Source organism: Sarcophilus harrisii, chromosome 4 (assembly GCF_902635505.1).
Source record: "Sarcophilus harrisii chromosome 4, mSarHar1.11, whole genome shotgun sequence".
Taxonomy (NCBI): Eukaryota; Metazoa; Chordata; class Mammalia; order Dasyuromorphia; family Dasyuridae; genus Sarcophilus; species Sarcophilus harrisii.
In genome coordinates, this window is record NC_045429.1 from 294031387 (window position 1) to 294059351 (window position 27965).

Sequence of the window (27965 nt, forward strand, 5' to 3'; positions counted from 1 at the left end):
AGTCACAGATCCTGGATGAGCTCTCATAAACTGTGTGGTATGGGTGCTAGACCCCCTTACCCAAATTGAATACACCGAAGCATCTTCATATATAAACAGAAAGCATTTATTTCATCCTTGCAAGGAGAGGTCCAAAGTTACCAACTGACCAGGTCAACATGGGGTTTGGCCCTGGGCCAGAAAGAGGAAAGGCTGGAAACAGGAAGTGAATTAAATACAAAAGACTTGGATTCATTGGATGGATTGAAAAGGAAGTAACCAGTGACCAGTAGTCAGTAATGCTATCTACTTCCTGTGGGTCACGTAATTTCCTGAAACTTAGGCCTAAAATCTGACCCACTATATCTCATAAACTTTTTGAGAAATTTTCATCTGATCCCATTCACTACAAGTAAGCAGAGAGAAGTGGGGAAATGCATTTTACCTCCCCTATTTTTAATTCTATCTCTAGTTACCCAGTGAACAAAGTAGTTCCTAATGTGACACCCCTGCTTTAGATGAGGAGCAGGGAAAAAAATATTAGGAATTTAACTTTTGTCAAGAAGAAGGCCAAGGCTGAATCCCAAAAAGATCACAAAAAAGAAAAGAATCCACATGTGCAAAAATGTTTATAGCAGCACTTTTTGTAGTGGCAAGGAACAGGAAAACAAATGGATGCCCATCAGTTGGGGAATAACTGAAAAAGTTATGGTATATGAATGTTATGGAATATTACTGTTCTATAAGGAATGATCAGCAGAATGATTTCAGAAGTGCTTGGAGATACTTACATAGTATCTGATGCTAAGTCACATAAGTAGAAGCAAGAGAACATTGTACATAGCAACAAGAATATATGATGATCAATTCTGATGGATGTGGCTCTTTTCAATATTGAAGGTGATTCAGGCTAGTATCAATGGTTTTGTGATGGAGAGAGCCATCTACACAAGAGAGAGGACTGTGGGACTAAGTGTAAACCATGACATAGTATTTTCTTTTTTTTTTTTATGGTGGTTTGCTTGCATTTTGTTTTCTTTCTCATTTTTTTCCCTTTTTGTTCTGATTTTTATTGTGCAGTGTGATAATCTGACAATATGTATAGAAAAATGCACATGTTTAACAAGTATTACTTGCTATCTAGAGGAGGAAGTAGGGGGGAGAAAGAATATAAAGTTTTTCAAGGATGAATATTAAAAACTATGCATGTTTTGGGGGAAAAAAAAGCTTTTAAAAAAAAGAAGAAGAAAGTAGCCAAGGATTTGAGCACCAAAATGATGGGGTCAAGATATTAATATTTATTTGGAAATAAATATGTGAAAAATTCACAATTGCTATTCTCTCTGGCAAAAGACAGGTTTATTTCGAGGAAGAGGTTACAGACAAATGAAGAAATACAATAGATACCAGGAATGGTAAGTATGTAATAGAGTTGGGAGAACTTTCTCTGGCTAACCAAGATTTAGCCAGAGTAAGGAGAAAAACGCCATTTGAGGGAAGGTGTCATGAGGGGGGAAAGAGAGTAACCTAGTGGGCTTAGTCCTGAAAAGGATTTAGCAAAGTTCTTTATCATAAGCAGATCTTTTATAGCCTTGGTGATTCCAGGTGCAATGGCGTGGAATGCACCTCAAAGATCAAGTCCCAGACCTATCTAAAAATATGCCAATCAAGAGAGTCTGGGGCAAGTAACTAATATATTTCCTCAAATTTGGCTAATGCCTTTTTTTTTTTTTTTTTTTTTTAACTTTCCTCTTCATGTAAGTCTTCTTCCTTGTCTTTTCCTTCCTCAGGTAAATCTATTAATCTCTGCACTAAGACCCTTACACAGGGTATTATACAGCATCCTACTGCTATTAACACCCCAGCAACTATTATTAAGGTGGTTTAGATGGAGATTGCCATTTCATTCCATTTTCCAAACTATGACTCTAGCCACCAAATTGACAGGTTTTAATCCCTGAATTCTCTGCTAGCTCTTCCAATAAGGCAGTCTGTCTTTGAGGAACTTTAGTAATAGTTCTGTCTGAAGCAGGATTAGGAGTGAAATTATAATATCTGCACCCAATTATGTCACATACCTCTCCTTTTTCCGGTGCCTAAAGCCATTTTATTTTCCCATGCCATTATGCTAGTAGCATCTGTCTTGCTATTCTCTTTATTGTACCTCTGGTGTAATTTATCCAAATTGCATTTTTGTGAAGTTACCTACCAAAGTAGTAATGACTCAAATCCAGAGGCAACTTGATTTCTAGTCTTGAATTTATCAGGTACTCATCTGGGTTTATGTCTTCCTAATTTGGTCTTATTTTCTTTTTCAAATGCCCGGGTAAAAGAAAGCCAATTGGACTAATGCACAGATGTCCTCTCACTTTGCAGGCAAAGTAAGTTTGAAAATGGTGCATCCACAACACCAGCAAAAGTTTGCTCATCCCACAGAAATTACCAGAGCTATCCCTAGTTGCATTCCAGACTTGAGTATATGCCAATACTGTCCCAAGACTTTGGAATTCTTCACTCTTCGGTGAGAGGCAAACTGAGTGATTTCCAGAGCCAGGATGAGAGCCATGGTGTTCCCCTTCTTCACAAAATGAAATATAGGACATTATTCTCCCCAGAGTTATTATTTTGGAACAGAAGAATCATGTACTTGAATTCACTCTCATGTTTCTCCATGCCCAAGGGGAACAGTATTATCTGGGTGATAGGGTAACCAGTAGTAACACAGTATTTTACCCATTTTACCCAAACATTAGTGTCTTCATACCTGTTTTTATTTCCATTGTTTGCCTCATATCTTCAGCTTTTATTACCTTCACTACCTTAAAGTAATTTTGGTGACTACCAGTGAGAGTTTCTTTTAAAAAATTAATTAATTTTATTTAAAAAACAGTAAGAAAAAAAGAAAAGGAATATAAAACAAAAGAAAATGTTGTTATATGCCCAGCACAACATTAAGGAGGATTCAAAATATATAACAATAACAAAGAAATTATATTTACGAGTGTCCATCTTTTCTTTATTTCCTTGTAAATTGTTCTTTTTTTCTCTGCTGAGAACCTTTTTAATTTTATTCTTTCCCCCTCCATTCATCTTCCTAATCTCCCTCGAGCAGGCTATTGTTAGGAAAGGATAGATTTATATATACATACATATACATATGCACACCCCTTCTCCCCCCCCCCCCCACACACACACTTTCCTATCCCTGCTGAGTCTTTGCTTTAATTCTTTAACTTGCCTTAAACCTTAACTTAACCTCCCCCCACCCATGGATCCCTTCTTTGTTTTCTTCCTGCATCCTTTGCTTTCCTCTCCACCCATCTTTGCCCTCCCTTATTTCTTTATGGATTTTGGCTATATACCCTTCTTGGCACACACCACACACACACACACACACACACAGAGTGTCTATTTAACCCATTCCTGATATGAGTAGGTTTTTCAGATCTCTGAGCCTGCCTTCTGCCCAATGCCTCTGTCCGTTCTTCCTCTGCATCTCATTTTTATTGTATAATTACTATTTTTACCTTAACTCTACCCCAATCTTTCTTTTGAGCTACCCTGTTCTTAATGTTAGTTTTAAAGATATGTTATACATTTCCCATGTAAAAAAACATAAAGAATTTGTCCATGCTAAGTTCCTTGAAACTGATCATTGATATGTTCAATTTTCTACGGAGTTCAGGTTTGATTGATAGAAAGTCCTGAAAATCTTCAAGTTCATTGAATGTCCATTTTTAAAATTCAATATTATGGATAGTGGGGCAGCTAGATGGCACAGTGGATAGAGCATCAGCCCTGAAGTCAGGAGGACCTGAGTTCAAATCTGGCCTCAGACACTTAAAACACTTCCTAGCTGTGTGACCCTGGGCAAGTCACTTAACCTCAATTGCCTTAGGGGGAAAAATATTATGGATAATTTTGCTGGATATGATATTTTTTGACTATAGGCCCAGTTCTTTTGATTGTTGGTAGATATGATTCCAGGACCTGTAGTCTTTTATTGTGGCTGCTAAGTCCTGTACAATTCTAATTGTAGCTCCAGCATATTTGAATTGTTTTTTCTTGTTTCTTGCAAAATTTTCTCTTTAATCTGGGGTCTTAGAAATTTGTCAATAATATTCCTATGCATTTTCCATAAAGGATCTCTTTGTGGTGGTGATGGGTGAATTTTTCCAATTTTGCCTCATGTTCTATCACTCCAGACATTTTTTTGGGGGGGGATTATTTCTTGCACTATTGTGTCAAGGTTCTTTTTTTGGTCACAACTTTCAGGTAGTCCAATTATTTTTACATTTTCACTTTTTTGATGTGTTCTCTAGGTCTGTTGTTTTTCATATGTTTCACATTCTGTTCTATTTTTTCATTCTTTATATTTTGTTTTATTATTTCTTGGTCTTTTATAGCTTCAGTGGCTTCCCCTTATCCAATTCTAATTTTCAAAGAGTTATTTTTGTCTTTAAGATTCTATAACTCCTTTTCTAGTTGGAAAAGTTTTTCCCCCATAATTTTTTTGTTTTCTTGAATGTTTTCTTTTGTTTTTGTTTCAGTTTTACCTCAATTTCTCTCGATTTAAAAATTCTTTTTTGATTTCTTCTATAGATTCTCTCTAGGCAGGATGCAATTTAACCTTATTCTTTGGGGGTAGAAGGAGCTTATTTTACTTCAGTGTTCTCCTCTGAAGATGAACCCTGACCTTCCCTATTTCCATAGTAAGTTTCTATGGTTGGGCTCTTACATCTTTGTTCATTTTTTTTTTTTTTTTTTTAATGAGATGTAATCATGGAATTGGGGGATGGTGCCTCTGACTTCACTTCAGCTCTCCCTCTGACCTGGAACTTTTTGATTAGAAATCAAAAGCTCCATTCTCCTGCAAGTGCCCACATCCAGCAGTTTCCCTGCCTCACTGCTTCTGTAATCACCTGGTATGCTGATTCTTTCTCCCCCAGGGCTGTGTCTCTGTACATATTTGGGCCTGGTGTTACTAATCAGCAGAGGTTCACTCAGTCTTCCTGGACTCAGACCCTTAACTCCACATGCAGTTCAGGAAATGAAAGTTTCTGTGGTTCTTTCCGTGGTTCCAGCCAAACCCAGCTAGCCTCAGGGGTCCCCATTTATGGAGCTAGCCTGGAGGTGTTTGCAGTTCATGCTAGTTAATTCTCAGCCTAGAGTCTTCTGATCTTCTGGAGGACCCCTGTTCTTCCCCAAGCCTCTTTCTTGATTTTTCACCAGTCTATGTTCACCCTTAGGGGCAAATTTGTTTTGTGGGGGAAATCTGGAGAGCTTGAAATTTACTGACTTATTCCCATTATCTTCCCGGAATTTTCCTCCTACATTTAAAATTTTTTCTCAATCTGGTAGGATACTATCTTTATGAAGGTAATCTTATTTTTCAGTGGCCACTATCTCTGATACATTCAGTGCATACTTAGAATCCAACCTTTATACTGTGTTGGTCCACCAAAAATCATTCCAGGACAGACAAGTTGAAGCTATTGTATACAGATTCTGTATACAGATTCTGGACATAGATATTTATTTTCCTGTTAGGGGTCTTGGCCCTAACTCTCTAGTGGAACAAGCCTTATGTGACCAACACTGCCTGTCCACCTGAAATGGCGAAGATTGTAAGCAATGAGGGGTGAGAGCCAAGGTGGTGTAAGACTTCATTTATTACAAAGACTGCAGGTTCTTTTATCAGCTTGGTGCTTATTTCTAGTTGCTACTTTATACATAATCACATCCTAACCTATAGTAAATACATGATACTCTACAAGAAGCTAAATGTAGATATGTTGTGTGTATTCCTTTCCTAATAAAGATATTCAAGGTACTCCCCTCTAAGGTCTGGCACACTTCTCCTGGGAACTGCCATGTTGCTCCTTGGGGTGGGACCCCCTTCCTCCCAGCACCATCTTGTTCACCCTTACAAGTCTACCCTCAGATTACCCGAGCCATGCCCTGTGGGTGGAACTTTTGAACATTGATAACACACCGGATGGAGGTTAATACAGATCTAAAGATCATAGATAATAAGCATAGGGTTACTACAACTACTAATATCATTGCTCCTGCAGTGATTCCAAGTTGTTTTGACCCCATTGGTCAGCTTGCTGAAAGAATGAGATGATTTTGTCGGCATGTACTACTGAACAAGGCACCTGCCATTGCTCTTACAGATGTGTCCCCTAGACACATGAGCCTGTTTCTTAGTGGAGTGCACCAACCCACCAAGTCTGTACTGATTCCTTCATACTCCCACTTATCCCCTGTCCAAAGTCCCCTTATGTTAGAATCCTAGTGTTAACTCAATGGAATTGATACAATGCTTATTGGTTCACACATTAGAGCAAATACTTACAAGGTGTTAAGTCACTAATATTGATAGAAGCAATGCTTTGAGCGTTCACACATTAGCTCAAACATTAGTTCACACGTTTGGGACATTTCAGGGTTCAGTATGAGATATCCAAATTCACACCTCCCATAATCCCACTCTTAGAGAAGGAGTCAATTTTTGAGGTTACACCTCTAAAAGAGCATAAAAAGAGCTTCAGTCAGTCAGTCAGTCAGTTCAGAAGATTGCCAGGAGTCAGAGTTGAGCTAGAGGCAAAAGCTGGAAGAGCTGAAAGACAAGCTGCAAGAGCTCTTGGAAACCAAGGAGTGAGATAGGCCTCTAAGAAAGCTACCCAGGCCCAAGGAAAGAGATAAGACTTGGAAGGAGAAAATAAACATTTGGATTTTATTAGCTGGCTGTATTTGAAGTGATTATTACACTGAACCGAAACTAAGGCTGCCTCCAGAAAACCTCCCCAAGATACCTGCTCCCAGAGAACCATCATATATTGTAAAAAAAAGAAGAACACCATATCCTTATTACTTTTTGTATGCATAATGGGAGTCCCTTGATAAGTCCTGTGAAATTAAATGTCTTGTTGAACATCATTGTGTGTGTGTCATCCAAGTCCCATTCAAAACTTCCCTCTTTATACATGTGTGACAGATTACCATACAGAAAAAATTCTGGCATAGTCTCTGTCCATGTGAGTGCTTTTAACCAAGGTGGGGATGGGATGACAGCCCATCTGTGTATCTGTTTGACAGTTCTGGATGTCAAGGTGGGAGCTGTTGCTGTTATTATTATCAGGATGTTGCTGAGTATTCTGATGACAGTCTTCATTTTGTGTGGTGAAAGTTTTGATCAGTTCTGATAGGTGCTTTTTTCTCTTTTTCATGCGCTGTTTCTATTCTGTTTGACATCTTTCCCGTCTTGCAGCACATGAATTCTCCTCACTGGAACCCGCTTTTCTCCTTCTCCTGTGGAAATACAAATATACCCATTTCCCCAGGTTATCACTGTATGTGGCCCATGCCATTGTTTTTCATTATCTCTCCACATGACTCTCACTCCTATAATGGAGCTCTTTTCTTTTATCTTTATTTTTCACTTTCAAATTTAGTACTTGGTATTTCATGGCTGGAGTCATCAAATTTCAAGTAATTTATTGTATAGATTGCTGTTTGCAATTTGTGGATCCACGATTTCCCCCTTTTTGTTTTTCTAGATAGATCGTGAGAGTTCAGTTATTTCGTTCAACAGTGGCCTGTCCTGTTGGATTATGGGGGAATCTCCGTTACATGTTTAATTTGGTATTCAAAACAGAATTGTTGAAAAGATTTGGAAATATAGGCGGAGCCGTTATTTGTTTTTAATATTGGGGGAATCATGCAAACATGATTTGCAAAACAATCCATCAAGTGGGTAGTGACATGTTTAAATAATTCTCTGGTTTGTGCTGAGGCCATTAAAAATCTGGAGAAGGTGTCTACACATAATTGAATATATTTGTTCTTACCAAATGAATTATAATGAGTAATACCCATGTAACAAATGTCATTAGAAGTATCTCCTTTTGGGTTATTGACCATAACTTTTGGTGGTAATAGAAAAGGGACACAGTTTGTGCATTGTTTTACTATCTGTCTGGCCTGTTCTTTTGAGACTCCATATAACCGCCTCAATGATTTTGCAGAGAGGTGGTATCTATTATGGGCTTGTGCAGCTGGTATATTTTCAATACTTAGGGCTGATGTGTCTAGTTGATATGTTTGTAATGCCTGGTCTGCTATATTATTTCCTTCCGCTATTGGACCAGGAAGGTGAGTATGAGACCTGACATGACAAATATAAAAACAAGACTGCCTTTCTCTGATAGTATTTTGTGCTTGTTGTAACAATTGTGTTATATTGTCTTGCTTATCTGTAATATATGCTGTCTCTAGTCAAGGGATGAGACCTGCCACATAAGAACTGTCTGTAATAATGTTAGAAGGCTCATCAATTCCTAAAGCCATGATAATTGCCCACAATTCATTCTATTGGGTTGATGTGAAGCAGGTTTGAAATTTGTATAATTGTGACCTGCTGGGAATATACATTGTGGCCCTATTATCTGTAGCATCAGTAAAAATGTTTATCCCTGTGACTGGCACTATTTAGTGGTCCAAATCCAGGGCCATTCAGTTCATTGTTGCTTAAACCTCAAGATATTTCCCTTTTGTAAATTCAAATTTGCAATAATTTGGCATTCAACTGATGTTTGTATGCATTCCTGAATTTGATTATTAGTATAAGGAAGGTATATGACTTCAGGATCCTGTCCTGTTGATTAAACTGTCCTTTTCCATAATTTTCTTATGGTCATGGCTATTAAAGTATCATAACTAGTGTATGACCTATTTTTAATTTTAGCTAAGTGGACTCAGTCTAAAATTGCTTCCTCTTGGTGAATAATCCCTGTGGATAAATTCCTGGTAGTAAGAATTGTTCCTAGAACTGGCTTTCTCTTCACTATCCTTGTAGTAAATTGTCCTTTTGGCTCCTTTTCTATAATGGAGATACATTACAGTGCTTCAGGGGTCCACGCACTCCTTGAATTCAATTCACTGGGCCCTTTCAATAAGTCATATGGAGATTGCAATTGATCAATAGGAATCTCTATTTTATTCCTTATCCACTGTATCTCACCTATGAATTTTTGGAATCATTTAATGTATTAATTTTGCTGATGTCTATTTTAGAAGATTTTAATTGAATGGTTTTACAAGAAATAATATGGCCTAAATACTGTATAGGTAATTGTCTTTGTATTTTTTCAGGACCTATTTTTAAACCATGGCATTCAAGTTCTTTCTGTACTTCACTTAATACTCGTTATAGGGTATCTATGTGATCATAAACAGCAAGGATATCACCTTGGGGTATTTTTCCCTAATGGGTTTTAATATTTTGTCTACATGCCATTGACAAATGGTTGGGCTGTTTTTCATACCCTGTGACAACATTTTCCATTGATATCTTTTGTTGGGTTCCTGCAGATTAATGCTAAGAACTGAGAATGCAAACCTGTGCCTATCCTTTTTATGGAGGATGCTGAAAAAACAGGCTTTAATGTCTATCACCCACAAATGGTAATTTTGGGCTATCATGTTTGGAGAAAGTAAGCCTGGTTGTAAAGTTCCCATAGTAACTAGACTTGCATCAACCTTTTTAAGATCTGTCAGTATTCTTCATTTTCCTGATTTCTTTTTTTATCACAAAAACTAGAGAATTCCATGCACTGAATGATTCTTCTATGTGTCCCTGACCAAATTGTTCTTGCACTAAGACTTTTAAAGCCGACAATTTTTCATTGTTTAGGGCCCACTGGTCCACGCAAATGGGTTCATCTGATATCCATGTTTATTTTGGTGGTGAAATGTTGGCCCATCCAGAGGGCCCCACGTAAAATCCGTGGTTAGCACAAGCCCTATTTGTTGTAAACTATCCCTTCCCCATAAATTTATAGAAAGTCCAGGCACTAAATGAAGCCAAATTGTTCCCCTTTTCCCTTAAAATTCCCACTTTAGGGAGCGCTGTGTGATTCAAGTGTTTGCTGAACTCCTCCAACTCCATAAATGGTTTTGGAGCCCCCTACTGGCCATTGAGGGTCCCAGTCTTTTTCAGTAATAGCTATTGTATCAGCATTTGAATCAACTAGTCCCTCTAACCATCTGTTTTTTATCCTCACTTGTATCATTGGTTTTTCCCTTCTTATTGGCTGAGTTCAATATGCTGTTTCTCTGGGATATATTTAGGTATAATAGGGTAGCTATTGGTTGTCCCTGTCCTATGTTACTCTCCTCATTAGTAGTATTATCATTGGGATTCTAGTAATGAGTTGATGGGGGTAATAAAGATGTGTAATTGGGTTCATTCCTGTATATTGATTGTGAGGGGCAGATAAAAGGATCCCTATTCTTCCCTCTGGTATTATATGTTCCAATATTGGTACCATAACTGTGGCTAATGGACCAGCGTAGTAATATCTTGCACATTTCAGTAATTGAGTTTGTCGTTCCTCTGATAATGCTCTCTCATAGTCCTGGTCTCTGCATTGGGCTTGTCCTCCCATTCTCTCTGAGTTAGTTTGAATCCCCCACTCCTTTGGGCTGGGGCTGGAGTGTTGCCTGTAGTCATGTTTAGATAACCCTCTCTTCTGATTTCTGCATGAAGCCCAATGACCCATTCTATTTCACTTTGGGCAGGGGGTAGGTACATGGTTTTGCCCTCCGCCCCCCAAAACCATCCTCTCCACTCTTTCTAAATTTGCACTCCTTTTTGAAATGTCCTGATTTTCCACAATTATAACAGTTTCCCTGTGGCTTGGTTCTCTGATTTTGGTTTTTAAATTGAGCATAAGCTTCTGCCTTCAGATTGTCCATCTGGGGCAAAATCCTCCAATCCAAATAATTGGACATAATATCGGGTTGTATTCTGGGCATTGCTAGGGTTGTGCTTGCCATCTTCCTACATTCCTCAGATAACAGGCTTAGAAATGTAATGTATTCTCCAGGTTTCAGGATAGCTTGAAACTTCCAGTCGTTTGTAGTGAGTACAAATGTTGCCAGATCTTTTAGGAGTAGTTTAACATAGGGTGAATTAAAGCCGTATTCTGTAATTGCCTTTTTCAATTCTTTAATAGCATTAAGTGATACTGAAGTATGACTGCGCTGTGGAGGTCCCCCATTTACAGCAGTCTCCAGAACTGGGAAATAATTTAATCCAATTTCTGCTAGTGTATCTGTATTGATTTGCAGATCCTTTATCATTCTTTGTAGTGAAGAATTTCACCGCTAGGTGTTGCTCTCTCCCTACTTTTAGATTCTTGGTCTGTTCTGCCTTTTTCAGCTCCCGAGCTTCTTAATAGAAGCTTCTTGATAGATCACCACTAGGTGACGCTCGCTTCTCACTTTTAAACTCTTGATTTCCGACCCTCGTTCCTGACTTGGTAGGCAATGTAGGTCTTGTCTCCCAGCAATCTTATCAGCTTCCTAAGCTTCTCTGTGCTTATCTCCCCCTTTATCTTTGTTACTGTCCTAGAGCTCCTGCACAGGTGCTTTTCTCTCCTTAAACTCCTCATCTTTTTTCTGCAGACTCACCAGCCAATAGTGCTAATTTTCTTTTGATTTTAACCATCTCTGATTCAACCTCCATTTGTTTTCCTTTGGCTCTCCGTTTCTCTAATTCCTTTTCTAAGTTTGAACAATGTGTGTTTGTTTCTGACTCCTCTAGATTTTCCTGAAATTCCTCTGTAATTTGAGCATTTTCTGACCACTGTCTAAGCTGATTAATTGCCTTCCCTTCTTCAGCCTGGAATGTACTCTTAATGATATTGTACAAAAAGTAAGTGCTGTCTTCTAGTATTCCGGGATTAGTTGATTGAAATTCACTTCATTGCTCCACCACTAAAATTCACGATTGTAGTGAGACCTGGATCTCTCAACAATCCATGGACATACCTTCTGAATTATTTCAATAAACTCCTTGATATTCTTAACATGCATTATCACTTTTAGATCCTTTGCTTTTGTATAGATTATTCTGGTGTAATCTTTCTGTTCTAACTTATCTGATGAGATTTTTTGCCCCATGATACAAAGATACCCATCTTACCTGCTATAATTAATTTATGCAGGGTCACTCACTAGCAAATTGACTTCTTTATCTCTCAGGTACTGAGCAAGCTATCTTCCTTGACATCAATCAATCAAGGGCACTCTTGAGGAGACCAAAGCCACGCCTCTCTCATCTTTAGTAAGCTTTGTGTGTGCTCGCTGCAGCTGCCCTTCTCATGGGTTGATTGGTGGCTGTCTGCTTGGGGGGTCCCAGCCACGTTTGGACACCAGATTGTTAGGGGTCTCAGCCCTAACTCCGAGTGGAACAGGCCTTATGTGATCAGCACTGCCTGTTCACCTGAAATGGCGAAGACTGTGAGCAATGAGGGGCGAGAGCCAAAGTGGTGTAAGACTCTGTTTATTACAAAGACTGCAGGTCCTTTTATCATTTTGGTTCTTGTTTCTAGTTACTACTTCATACATAATCATATCCTAGCCTATAGTAGATACATGATACTCTACAAGAAGCTAAATGTAGATATGTTGTGTGTATTCCTTTCCTAATAAGGATATTCAAGGTACTCCCCTCTAAGGTCTGGCACACTTCTAGGAACTGCCATGTTGCTCCTTAGGGTGGGATCCCCTTCCTCCCAGCACCATCTTGTTCACCCTTACAAGGCTATCCTCAGATTACCTGAACTGTGCCCTGTGCTATGTCCAAGGCTGGCAGGGGGTTGGCATTTTTGTGACTTAGCCATCTTTGATGATCTAAATTTGCATGATTTATGATCTGACAGGAATCTATTTGAATTATTAACTATTTTGAATTAGTTATATTGATTATAACTTTTCCTGGGATCCAGGCCACAACTATTAGTGCCAATATCCCTAGTCTTAATGTCATCTTTATTATCTTAATGTCATTCTTATCACAAAAATATTCCCAATATTTTCAATAGAGTTGCAAAAAGTATGGTTTCTATCATGCCTGACAAAAAGTATTTTTCCCTTCAAGAGTCTATAAAGGGAATACTTTCCTTCTTCTGGGTTGAGGTTCTCCCACAAACACCAATGAGGAGAATTACCATCAATATTACCAACAATTTACCTACCAATTTCCTCTTGGAGATGTCAGGTCCAAACCATCCGTATTCTTTATAGATAGTCCAGCCCTTCTCAGCTGGACTATAGTTCAGTGCTTAAGAACAGCTTCCTACTCAGGCTGTAATTTAGCTTTTCTCCAAGATTTGATCAGTCTCCCGAATGTATAATGTGTACAGCAAATTCCAGTGGTGGAATTGCTGTCTGGTCCAGCAATCCCCTTTTCCTAAGAATGGAGAAAGAAGATGACAATATCAGCACATAATCCTTCAAAAATATGTCTTTAGTTTCTACTGTTGGAATGTCCCCAGTTTCCCCCAAGTAACGTAGACCAAAGAGCATTAAATAAAGCAGATTCTTTGGCCATTTAATCAATTAAATTCCTTTGGCCTCAAATAAGTTTCTCTTCTGTTGTCCATTCACATGGATTATATTAATTTCATTTGGTAGTAATAAACTTGTGAGCAGTTTCCTCACCAGTTCTCCATGGACCAATCCTTTCTCCCTCTGATCAGATTATTTCTCCGTCCTTCCTTAGCACTATCCTCAGAAGCGTTATCCTGAATCCACCTGTATTACCTTCTTTCACCCAAACCATTGAATTTATTTGTTTCTCATTCTCTTCAGTGAGGTCAGCCATAGTAACCATACTTGATTGACCAACATCCCTATTTTCAGATCCAATTGTACTATTAAATCCTTTTCTAGCAAATTGCTTCCAGCTTTGGGGATATAAAGTTTGAGAACAAGAGGTTCAAATCTTTCCACTTTAACCCTTGTCAGAAAAATTTACCCCCTTAACTCTGATCTCTGTTGGACCTAATAATTTTAATCTGCCTTCTGCCTAGTATCTAGTCCAGATTGTATCTTTTCCACATTCTCCGTGAGAGGCTATCTAAAGGAATGTCCACAGGTGTTTCCTTGCTTCTCCTTATTTGCCTTTGAATTCCTATTATTTATCTTACTTACTTGTCTGAGACTTTTCAGACCCCTGTAAGATGCCTCAACTACTAGAGTAATACTTAATAGGCTATTTTCTTATCCATGGCTCATGCACAGAATTGCCTGGTTGCTATGGTGCCTACTTCCTCTTTCTCTTCCTGATTACCTGTATTTACCAATAGTCTCACCAGTGTGGTTCTAGAATCCCAAACATTCTGTTAGTGGGGATGTCCATAATTGATCCACCAGACTAATGTAATCAATGTCCACCCCTCAATCAGGATGTCTGGATCTTGGACGAGTCTCTGTCTGTAAAAAACAAATGCCTTTCCAAAAACTTCACTGACATACTGATGAATCTTGGAAAAGAATTTTATTTACAGTCTTGCAAGAGCCGTTATCTAAGCTGGTAGGAACCTGTGCCATATGATTGTGATGTAATACTATGTTTTAAGAAATGATGAGTAGGATGCTCACAGAAAATATGGTAAGATTTCCATAAGTTGATACAAAGTGAAATGTACTATGTACAAAATAACAGCAATATTGTAATATGATAAACTGTGACTTAACTGTTTTCAGGAAAATAATGATACAAGACAACTTCTCTGTGGGAAAAATGATACTTGACTCCTTAGAACTTTATCAGTATTAGAAATTACATTGATGGAGGACATGGATGTGAGTTAATTATGATGGGATGATATCCAAAAAAAGTTAAGAGATGAGAAAGAGAGATGCAATGAGAGAGGACATGAGTGTGAGTTAATTATGATGGGATGATATCCAAAAAAAGTTAAGAGATGAGAAAGAGAGATGCAAAGAGAGAGATAGAATAGGACTACCTCACACATTTGTCCTTCGTTCTCAAAGAGGACTGTGCTGTTAGGGAAGTAATGCTATGACATGCAAGTTAATTGGATTTAAGTGAGCCATGAAAGAGTTTTTATATTGGAGGAAAAGATTGAGTGACAGGCAATGCTTGAATCTTACTCTCTTCAGAATTGGCTCAAAGGCACACACAGTATAGAAATCTATCTTATTGGACAGGAAAGTAGGAGAGAGGGAGGTAATAAAAAGGGGAAGATTGGCAGAGGAGAGGGAAATTAGGGGAGGTAGGGGTAAAAACCAAAATATTTGGGGTGGTGCAGAGTAAAAAAAGAGAGATAAATAGGAGAAAAATAGGATGGAGGGAAATACATAGTGATTGTAATGTGCATGTGAATAGGATGGACTCATTTATAGAATAGAAGCAGAGTGGATTAAAAATCAGAATTTAATATGTTCTTTGCAAGAAATATACTTGAAGCAGAGAGACATGCATAGAGTAAAGGTAAGGTACTAGAGCAAAATCTATTATTCATCAGCTGAAGTAAAAAAAAAAAAAAAAAAAAAAAACCAAGGTTAGCAATTGATGTCAGACAAAGGAAAGACAAAAATAGTTCTAATGAAAAGATTTAAGCAGGGAAACTATATTTTGCTAAAAAGGATCCATGGACAATGAAATAATAGCAATATGAAACATATATGCACCAAATGATATAGCATCTAAATTCTTTTTTTTATTTTCAAAATTTTAATCCAACATCTAACTCTTTTTTTGACAATAATTTTTTTATTTTTAAAATACATACAAAGATTCACCTTTGCAAAACCTTGTGTTCCAAATTTTTCTGCTTCCCTTCCACTAACTCCCATCTCCTAGATAGCAAAAATCCTAAATATAGTGTCCAGATTCTTAAAGGAAAAGTTAAATGAGTTACATGAGGAAATTGACAATAAAACAAAATCTGCTCATTCTTTTCTTAAGCTTCATCCTTCCTGACTTTTCTGCTGCACTGATCCCATTGATGATTCTCTTTTTTAGGGTACTCTCTCCTCTGTAGGTTTTCATGGGTGCATCACTGACCAAATTCAATATTTGATTTTTCATTATGTTAGTAGTTGTATGATAAATACTTCTCCTGGTGCATTCCTTTCTCTCCCTTTAATTTTATTAGTTTTATCCTCCAAATAAAAATGTATATTCTTTCACAAAAATGTTTCACATGCAGTTGGAAAAAAAAAGTAGAAATTTTTTTAAAGAAAAGAAATTACCAATTCTACATTGATGTATGTTTATACCTTACTACCTTTTTTCTCCCTCCCTTCAGTTTCCCCCTTGCTAGGGAAAACCTTTAGACCAGAGTCAAAAATTGTATTGTCCCTAGAGTAGTCATGAGTCAGTATCTGTGAAAGTAGAGTTTAGAGGAGTATCTACATTCTCTTTTGAAATGTCAGACTCCCTGAAGTTAACGAACATAAGCAAACCTTGAATGCAAGTAAAAGTCATGATGAATACAAGTCACCAGTCCTATGGCCTCAGTTGAATAGTGCTTGGCTAGGTACTGTGCTAGACTTGTCTTCTAGGTTTGTGCCTCCAAATCTAAGAACTTTAGTTTTTAGTACTACTTCAAGGTTTACCTCCCAATTACCTCAATGTTATGAGCTGTTGGTGTTTTTTCTTCTTTAAAAAATATAAAAATGGTGTCTCTGGGGGAGAGTTTTCTCAGGGAGGTTTTCTGGAGGCAGCTTTAGTTTCAGCTGAAAGTAAATAATCACCCAAAATGCAGCCAGCTGGTAAAAATGCAAACATTTATTTTCTCCTTCCAAAATAGCCCGGTTAGTTGAGCTCTCTGCTTGGTTCTAAGAGCTCTTGCAGCTTTGACCTTTGCTTCTGCCTCTGCTTTCTTAAGCCTCCAGCCAGTACCAAGATGCAGTGATTCTCTCTTGCTTCGGAGAGAGACTTGTGGGCCTCCTCCCAGAGTGCTCCTCTCCGACCCCAGTCAATGTTCCCAAGTAACTCTCTTGAAGCTCTAAGAGCTTCCTCTATATATATGATCTCCCAAAGGTTAACTCCTCCTGTGAGAGAATGGGATTCTTGGTTATCTCCCAGAGTGCTCTCTGGCCCTAAGAACTTCAAGGGAGGTGTGACTTCAGATATCTTATACTAAACCCTGAAAATCTCCCAAACGTGTGAACTCTAATGAATACTTAAATACTTCTTGCTTATAAGAGCTCTCTAAAGGTGGGAACATAAGCATTATTGTCTATCATTTGTACTTAGTACCTTGTTTCAAGTTCTGGCCCATAACATCTCCTCATAGGATCAGATTAATCATACTGAACCATGTTAAATTAGATAATTATTGTCTCTATCAACTCTAATGACTTAACAGTTTGTAAAGATTCCAACATCTCCCCTTTTCTTTTGATTTAGAACATAGGTGGTCATGACCTCCCTGACTTCTTAAGGAGGTGAGAACCCCAAAAAGGTGATCACGTCTTCCCTGACTGCTCAAAAAAGGAGTGAAAACACCATAAAAAGAAGGTGGTCATGCCCTCCCTGACATCTCGGGAAGGGAGATGAAAACACCAAAGGAAAATAGAAAATCAAATCAGATTAGCGGGTTTCTCAAGGGGTTCACTTGAAACACTTAACAGTTTGTAAAGATTCCAACAATGAGCTCCCAATGTATACCTCCAATCTGGACTTCAGTTCCTTCCTCTATCCTAACCTATGATTTGAGCATTGAAAATTCACTTTGTCTCGTCTCAGGCCCACCATAGCATTTTTTTTTTTGGTGGTATTTCAGTGCTATAATGTCCCTCATTACAATTATATATCTGAGAAAAGTACTCAGAGCAACATTTCTATTCCTGAAAAGGACATGATTAATAGATTTCCCTGTGACTATCATGTGTCTTTGTTTCTTGCTTTGTTGTACAAAACTCTTCCCTGGACCATCACTCTCCTATATATTTTGTCTTTCTAATTAGAATGTAAACTCTTGAGATCTCCACGCTCATTGGTATTTGATTTCCCAAATGTAAAATACCACCTGATAGAAAAAGATAATGATAAATATTGGAGGAAATGTGGGATAATGGACACTAATACCTTTTTGGTGGAGTTGTGAAATGATCTAATTCTGGAGAGCAATTTGGAACTCTGTCCAAAGAACTATAAAATACAGCAGTGCCTCTACTGCATCTGTATCACAAAAAAATCAGAAAAGAGGGAAAAGGACCCACATGTGCAAAAATATTTGTAGTAGCTCTTTTTGTGGTGACAAAGAATTAGAAAATTGTAAGGATTCATTAGAGAGGTCAGGCAAGCACAGTTAGGATATAACACAGGCCTATGACCTGGAGATTCCTGGACATGATTGACTATGAGTACATAGGGACAATCCTCGTGGGTGGTATCTCCAGCCACGGCGGGAACTCTGAACACTCTGAAATCACATCAGGAATGGGAAGTGTCTCCACCTCTGATTGGCTGTGCTGGTGACCTCACAGATCCTATATAAGCTCAGTGGGGGAGGAGCCTGACCCTTTTCACCTGGAATTCTGCCAAGGAAAAGGAGCTAAGAGAATGCAGGAGATCTTAGCATGTGAATAAAGTTCTTAAGCTTGTCTGCATAAACTCTCAGGTGCTCTGTTGTGCTTAAACTGCATCCATATTAGATAGCGGCCAGAGGATTTCTGAAGGCCTCAGGAAGAGGTAAGCTTGATATTAATATTTACCAGAGATTTCTCTGAAGCCCTGGGAATTAGGAGAGACTGGCAATAGCAAATGCAATTATAGCATGTTGCAGAAAATAAGTAGATGTCTATCAATTGGGGAATGGCTGAATAAGTTATGGTATATGAAAGTAATGGAATATTATTATTCTACAAAAAATGATGAACAAGCTGATTTTAGAAAGGTCTGGAATGATTTACATGAATTGGTGCTAAGTGAAACAAGCAGAACCAGGAAAATGTTGTACATAGCAACAGCAAAATTTTGCAATCATCAACTGTCATGAATTTGCTTCTTCTCAGTGATTCAGTGATCCAAGGCAATCCCAATAAATTTTGGATGGCAAACACCACCCAGATACAGTAAAAGAAATATGGAGACTGAATGTAAATCATCATATGCTATGTTCACTTTTTTTCTTTCTCTTCTGTTTTTTTTTTCTCTCTCTCATGGTTTTCCTTTTGCTTGGATTTTTCTCTCCCAACATGATTCATAAGAAAATACACAAACCAAATATGGATAGCCAAAAAAAGGTGTTTCTACATATAACTGGAGAAAATAAAAACAAAATACTGTCTGACATATAGCAAATGCTTAATAAATACTTTTCCACTTATTTATTCATTCATAAGTTCTCAGGCCCATCAAATCTTCAAAAACATGGATAGGTTCTACTTATATAGTAAATTAAAGAGAAATGAATCACACTTGAATTCATGAAGGATTAAGAGACAATCTCCTCCAGTGGATCACTGTCTCCAGTACAATCTCTATGACAGGAGGTTCCTGGTTGGGGACCAGGATTTATTTCTTTATTTTAGTGTTTGCATCCATATTGTTTTCAAAAGCAAAATTTTTAATCCCTACTCTTCTGTCCTGCTGCCATTATTCTTGGTGGTATGAGACTCTGTCGCTGCTGCTTTCTTTAGCTCTGCTTGGTTGCTCTCCCATGTTTGTTTCACTTTTCCTCAGAAGATTCTGATTAGCTCTTCTCCAGGGACCATCTCTTAAACAGCTGTTCTGTTGAGAAAATACTGTAGAATGCAGCACTTTAGCTGCTCTTTTGACCATTTAAATCTGCTGGGTTTTTATACTCAGGTCTCACAGCTCCATTGTCCCTGCAAAAATGGCTATGAGAAAAACTTTTGGATAGCTCAGAAAAGAATTTATTCTCTCTTTTGTGTCTGCTTATAGTGAGTGTGATCTGTTTGTACCTTCTCCTTTCTACTAACATTAGCATCTCCCACTGAGTCTTTGTTATGCACCTTAATTTTCCCTCCATCTCTTTTTTTTTTCAGAAAAGTTGGGCCTATTTATTGCAAATTATTCTAGAAGCTAATTTTCCATAATTCTTGATCTCCAAAAAGGAAAAGGGAGAGTTACAGCTAGACACTCCTTGTATCCACTTTTCAATGCAGGTGCTTATGATTCAAAGTTAACCACTTAGGGGGAAAAGTTCTTCAAAAATTAAAGTAGGTAAAGTAGACATGTAAAGTAGAAAATGAAAGTACAATTTATGGAAGCTCCTATACATCAGAGATCATATTGAGCTTCCAAGTAAAAACCTGACAAAAACCTTCAAGTTAAGTTGTGTTAATACTTATTTGATTTTGAGCAAATATCCAGCTAGATTACACTCTTTTAATGCAAAGATCATTTGGCAAGAACCACTGGAAAAATTGGAAAGAAATTTAGCAAAAATTAGATTTAGATCAACACTTATGCTATACATAGCATAAAAAGATCAATGAATGCACAAACTGACTATTAATGCTCATACTATTAAAAAAAAATCTAGAATAGCCACCTTTCACAGATATATGAAGGGGAAGAATTCTTTAGGAAACAAGGAAGAAAGATAAGAAGAACAGATAATAAAAGATAATTTTGGTTATGCAAAATTGAAAAAACTATTAATAAAGGCAATTCAAATAAATGGAAAAGGAAAACAAATGATGGGGAAAATCTTTGCATTAAATATGTCTGTTGAGAGCTCAATAACAAAGGAACCAAAATAAATATATAAAACCAAAATTTATTCCTCAATAGACAAATGGCCAAAAGATAAAAATAATTTCCAAAAGAATTTCAACATTTTTACATTCAAAGGTTCTGATAAAGGCCTCATTTGTAAAATATATAGAGAATTGATTCAAAATTTATAAGAATTCAACTCATTCTCCAATTGATAAGTGGTCAAAGGATATGAACAGATAATTTTCAGATGAAGAAATTGAAGCGATTTCTAGTCTTATGAAAAGGTGCTCTAAATCACTATTGATCAGAGAATTGCAAATTAAGACAACTCTGAGATATCACTATATCCTTGTCAGATTGGCTAAGATGACAGGAAAAGATAATGATCAATGTTGGAGGAGATGTGGGAAAACTGGGACACTAATACATTGTTGGTAGAACTGTTAATGGATCCAACCATTCTGGAGAGCAATTTAGAACTGTGCCCAAACTGTGCATACCCTTTGATCCAGTAGTGTTTCTATTGGGCTTATAGCCCAAAAAGCTCTTAAAGGAGGGAAAGGAACTACATGTGCAAAAATGTTTGTGGCAGCACTTTTTGTGGTAGAAAAGATTTGAAAAATGAATAGATGCCCATAAGTTGGGGAATGGAATAAATTATGGTATATAAATATTATGGAATATTATTGTTCTATAAGAAATGATCAGCAGGATGATTTCAGAGATAACTGGAGAAATTTACATGAACTGATGATAAGTGAAATGAGCAGAATCAGGAGATCATTGTACACAGCAATAAGAAGATTATACGATGATCAATTCTGATAGACATGGCTCTCATCAACAATGAGATGATTCAGACCAGTTCCAATGGTCTTGTGAAGAAGAGAGCCACCTACAAAGAGAACTGTGGGAACTGAGTGTAGATCACAACATAGCATTTTCATTCTTTTTGTTGTAGTTTGATTGAATTTTATTTTTTCTCCTTTTTTAAAACTTTTCGATCTGATTTTTGTTGTATAGCAAGATGATTGAATAAATCTGTATGCCTATATTGGATTTAACACACATACACAAACACACACACACACACACACACACACACACACACACACACATATATATATATATATACACCATCTAGGGAAGGGGTGGTGAAGGGGGGTAAATTAGAACACAAAGTTTTGTAAGGGCTAATGTTGAAAAATTGTCCATGCATATATTTTGAAAAAAAAGTTTTAATAAAAAATTAATTTCAGCTATTAACAATCATAGCAAATGTTGCTCCAAATAACTAATAATAAAAGAAATGTAAATCAAAACTCTTTACCTCATAATAAGAAAATTGGCAATAATGAGGGGTTATAAAAAGACAGCCATGTAAAAAGACACTTGAAGCACACCTTATAAGATATACCCAGAGGTGTGCAGACTTGAGGACTGATTGTCAAATTTTCAGCATGAACTTTTACACCTCAAAACTTGTTTTTTAATTTTGCAGATTTAAGAATATGCTGGAGAACCACATTTAAAAGTGTGTCACAAATTTCTTTTTTCCCCCTACAGAGATAGTTTTAAAAAAATTTACCATTACTGATTACCCCCTTTAATTTCCATTTATAAATTAAGTCTTTCAGGATATAGATACTTTGGCTTCAAGGCATTCTGTGGATTCATACCCCCAAAACTATGGGCTGAGTCTGATCAATTTGATTATTTTTTATAGGTAATCAGTTAGTCAACAAGTATCTACTATGTGCAAGATACTTTGAAACATTCTAGGGCATAAAGTAAGGCAAAAAACATTCCCTGATCTCAAAGAACTTACAATTTAATAGGGAAGGTAGCAGGCAAAGAGCCATGTGGAAACAAAATATATACTGTATATATTGTAGTTAATACATAGCAGTCCTGGGTCACATGAGCAACAAGATGAAGGATTACATATTTTCTCTGATTTCCATGACTTCTCATTTCTCTCCAAACACAGAAATTATATACCAAAGATAAAGGAACTTCAGCTCTCTCTATGGTCTAGGACATCTAGAATCCAGAAGTGGAAAACTCTGCATTCACCGTATTCCTCTACCACTTTTTACTCTGTTGGTATCAAGACTGTATAATATAATCTCAAGAATATAACACGGATCTACAACAGGGCCATATAGCCATAGTTCTTCAGGAGCAAAAGTCTTCCTATAGTTGCAATCCTTACCAACAGCCCTGCAAAACTTTAAATTGCCAGTGAGAGAACTGAGGAAGAGAGGGAGGAAATAAGTCATTAGGACAGAATACTATGTTTAGATCTAGGATGGGGGGAATATATGTAGCATTTCACTAAACATGAAGGAAAGAGCCCTGTATCTAATTGTGGTTAGTTCTGACTACTCAAGTCATTTGCAGTAGAGACCTAACCTAATGAACCATGAATTGCCCTGTGTGAGGGAAAGCTGAGACACAATGAGTTCTAACCCTTGAGGAAACTGCAATTACAAAGGAGGAAGTCAGAAAGTGAGTAATGGAAAAAACAAGGTAGGGAGAAGGGATATTAAAATTCTCAAAGATTTCAGAAGAAGAGAATTCAAAGACATAAGCAGATAAATAAGCAGGAAAAAATAACAAGAAAGAAATATGATTCCAGATGTAGTAAAAAGAGTTTAGAAATTTATGAAAAAATACTTACAAACCAAAAGAAAATGATCCAAAATCTGATGACACAGAGGGTCCTGTTAAATGTAAGAAGAATGTAGAATAATAACCACTTTTTCTGAATGGTTTAAAATAGAAATGAGAACAATGTGATCAGAATTTAGGCTATATAGGGAAAATTATAATAAAACAACTGGAATTTTAGATTGGAAAGCCTCATTAAAGAAACAAAGTAGAATATAGATCGGAAAAGCAAATATAAAAGGTGAATGACTATCTAAAAGAAAAACAAAAACAAGAACATTAAAAGAAAATATATTCAGTATGCAAGTAAAACATATTAATCTCAAAGAGGCTGAATAGAGAAAAACATAAGTCTCCCAGAAGAAAATGAAAGGACAAAAATCTTAATGAAACGTTAACAGAATTTTACTGTTTTGATCTCTAAACTGAATAGTTGGAGCTACACAAATTAGGCTAGAATCAGATAGAGCTTATGTAGGGTTAATCTTTCAGATTGAGGAATACAGTTTGTAAACTGGAACTTGTTCTGGAAAGAACTTCATTTTGTCAGAAAGGTAAAGATTTTATATGTAAATCATAAATGAGAAGAGAGAGGGAAGGTGGATTATAATGCAATCATTTTCAAGTTTGATTGATTTACCATGACAAACACATGAATGGGCAATTCTTTGATTGTTTCATATTTTAAAGGTCTTGACTAATTCCTCCCCAGGTCAAAGAACTAGAGTTCTATGAAAGGAAAAGTTTGTTGTAGTTCTTGATTCTCATCACTTATTGTATATATTTACAATATAGCTCATGAGTGTAGCTATTATCAGAATGATTGATAATTTTAAGCTGCGTTGTGAGTCTTCTGACTCCTAAGCCAAGGTCTTTCTGAGAAATCAAAATTATTAATATATTCATTACACATATCAACTACAAGAAATGGGGAGAGTGATAGAAAGGAGGGCATATTGGGAAAGGGCATGGTCAAAAGCAAAATACATTTGAGGAGGAATAGGGTGAAAGGAGAAAGAGAACAGAAATAAAGTAGAAGGAAAATACAGTTAGCAATAGTAATTATAAAAATAATTTTAAAGCAAGTTTCTCTGATGGATGCCTCACTTCTCAAAACATATAGGGAACTGAGTCAAATTTATAAAAAAAATAAGAGCCATTTTCCAATTGATAATTGATCAAAAGATATGAATAGTTTTCAGATGAACTAATCAAGCTATTTAATAGCCATATCAAAATACTCTAACTCATTGTTGATTGAATAATTGCAAATTGAAACAAAAGGAAAATGACAAATGTTGGAGGGAATTTTGGGGGATAATGAGACTTTAATGCATTGTTGGTAGAATTTTGAAATTATTTAATTATTCTGTAGAGCAATTTGGAAGTATCCCTCAAGGACTATAAAATCATTCATACTCTTTGATCTAATAATACTTACTACTAGGCATGTATCCCAAAAGAGATTTAAAAAAAAAAGGATAACGACCTATATGTACAAAAATATTTATAACAGCTCTTTTCTCAGGGCAAAGAATTGGAAATTGAGGGGATGCCCATATAAAATGTGGCATGTGATTAATATGCACTATTATTGTTTTATAAGAAATGATGATCAGAAAGCTCTCCAAAAAACCTGAAAAGTCCCCCATGAACTCAAGTAAAGTTAAATGTACTGTGCATAAAGGAAAAGCAATGTTGTGGGCTGATCAGATGTGAATGACTTTGCTATTCTCAGCAATACAATGATCCAAGACAATTCTGAAGGACTTATAATAAAAAATGCAATTTTTGCATCCATAGAGAAAGAACTGATTGTGTCTGAATATAGATTGAAGCATACTTTTTAAAAATTTTATTTTTCTTGAGAGTTGGTTTTCTTTTTTGGGGGGAGGGAGCAAGAGGGAGATCTATATTTTCTTTTGTAATGTGACTTTTATGGAAACGTTTTGCATAATTTCAAATGTGCCTTCTCAATACAGGGTAGAGAGAGGAAGGGAGAGAATCTGCAACTCAAAGTTTTAAAAACAAATGTAAAAACTGTTTTACAGGTGACTTGGAAAAATAAAATATTAAATTAAATGTTCCAAAAAGGCAGGGGTGAAGACAAAAATCTGTAAGTAAAGAGTTATGTAAAAGGTATCATGGACAGAATCTGGCAACACTTTGCTAACAATTTAATGAATTATTTTTTAATGAGACTGTATTCCAACATGGGAGGGTAAGTGAGAAGAGAGAGAGGAATTGAGGGACAGAGAGGAATATGCGATGTACTGAGGCCAGAACAAGGGGAAAGGTAATCTCTATGGTCTTTGAAAGAAAAGAGGCTCGAGAAATAAAGAGGAGGAAAGAACTAAAAGCAAAGGAGAAAGACAGGATTCCTTTGGCTGTTAGGGGAGACTGATGAAAGCTCCTATGGAAGAGCAATAGTTTATGGAAGCCAGATGGAAACCTTTAAACTTGATGAGGCTCTTAGGATCTGGTACTTGAGAAGTCTATTTGTCTTATAGTGGGACAGGCAAAGTTGGAACTCCAAAGGGCAATTAGGACCTGGAGGAGTGGGAGAACATTGGCACAAGGAGGAGATTTTGAGGCAAATATGAAAAAAACGTAATTGGAAGAGTATGGATCACTGTGGTATAATTAGGAAAGGGTGGGAAGAACTTTCCTTCTAGTCCATATTTGATACCTAAATAAAGGTTTGGGTCTTGGAAAAGAAATCTATAGAGCCAATCCCACAAGACAGTGGCAGAAAACACTTAGAAGGTTGGATACCTTTGAAATTTTAGTTGCATGAGGACTTGCATGAGGACAAAGAAATACCAGATTATTGTAGGCATCACAATTTAGGGACTAAGGTCTAGAATAGATTGAAAAAGAGGATAAGTAATGAATAGAATAAAACAAATCATTTTTTGGAAAAGGGACTCAAAAATGAAAAAATTTGAAGGGTTAAGTGAAAAATCTAGATAATGAAAGTTTAAAAAAAGTGCAGGTATTGGGGGAAGAATTATATGCTCAGATAAGAGCAACAGTTACAAAAAAAAAAAAAAAAAGGAACTAATAAGCAAAATCCCAATAGAAAAGGGTTAACAAATAAGAAAAGAGGATGAGAGGTGAGGAGAAAAAAATCTAAAGGAACAAAGCCATTTTAAAAAGAGATTAAAGTATATTGTTGGTGGAGTTGTGAACTGATCCAACTATTCTGGAGAGCAATTTGGAATTATGCTTAAAGGGGCATAATCAAAGGGCTGTGCATGCCCTTTGATCCAGCAGTATCTCTACTAGGCCTGAATCCCAAAGAGATCATAGAAAAGGAAAAAGTGCAAAAATGTTTGTAGCAGCCCTTTTTGTAAGAGGCAAGGAACTGGAAAATGAATGGATGCCCGTTAGTTGGGGAATAATTGAATAAATTATGGTATATAAATATAATGGAATATTACTGTTCTAAAAGAAATAATCAGCTGAATAATTTCAGAAGGCCCGGAGAGACTTACATGAACTGATGCTAAGTGAAGTGAGTAGAAGCAAGAGAACACTGCACATAGCAACAACAAGATTATGTGATCAACTGTTATGGACTTAGCTCTTTTCAGCAATGAAGTGATTCAAGTCAATTCCAATAGACTTGTAATGGAGATAGTCATCTACATCCAAAGAGAAGACTATGGGAATTTAATATAGATCACAACATAATATTTTGATGTTGTTGTTGTTTGCTTGCTTTCTTTTTTCTCATTCCCCTCCCCCCCCAATTTTTATCTGATTTTTCTTGTGCAGCCTGATAAATATGGAAATAGGTTTGGAAGAATTGTACATGTTTAATCGATATTGGATTGTTTGCTGTATAGGGAAGAGAGGTGGGGGAAGGGAGGGAGAAAAATTTAGAACCCAAGGTTTCACAAAGGTGAATGTTGAAAAATATTTTTGCATATATTTTGAAAAATATAAACTATTATTTTTAAAACATGATTAAAGTACATAATATTGTATTTTCAACAGAATAAGGGGAAAATCATAACTTGAAAAAACCCTCTATGTTAGAGACAGAGAAAAATATAAATCTTAATCATTGTTTTAAATGTGAATGGAATGGATAGTCCATTCAAACAAAAAAGAGTGAGATATTTTACTAGAAAAAAAATCCTTCAATATATTGCTTACAAGCAACTCAATTAAAAGCAAAGACGTACAAAAAAAAAAAAAAAGGGAATGGATAATCAAAAGAAGGAAATCATTAGCTTTAAGGGAAATCAGGAAAAGTTTTTTAAAAAAATTACTATAATTTAATTTAATTTTTCCCCAACCCACCGTCATACACACAACACACACACACACACACACACACACACACGTATATATATATATATATATATATATATATATATATATATATTTTTTTTTTTTCCTCACTGTTTTATTCTTCTCTTCCTCTTTTTTTACCCTATCCCTTCAGATGTTTCATTTACTTCTTCTTCTTTTTTTTTTTTATAGTAACTTTTTATTGACAGAATCCATGCCAGGGTAATTTTTTTACAACATTATCCCTTGCACTCACTTCTTTCCATTTTCCCTCCCACCCTCCCCCCTCCCCTAGTGGGAAGCAGTCCCATATATGATGTTAATATTCCTAGTATATCCTAGATTTTGTGTGCAGATCCAAAAGTTTTCTTTTTGGGGAGGTTGGATTCGAAAGGTGAAAAACCGGGAAGAAAAACAAAAAATCAAACAGTTTAATTCTTTCCCATTTTTTTCGGTTACTCTTCTTCCATCATTATCAATTAAACTG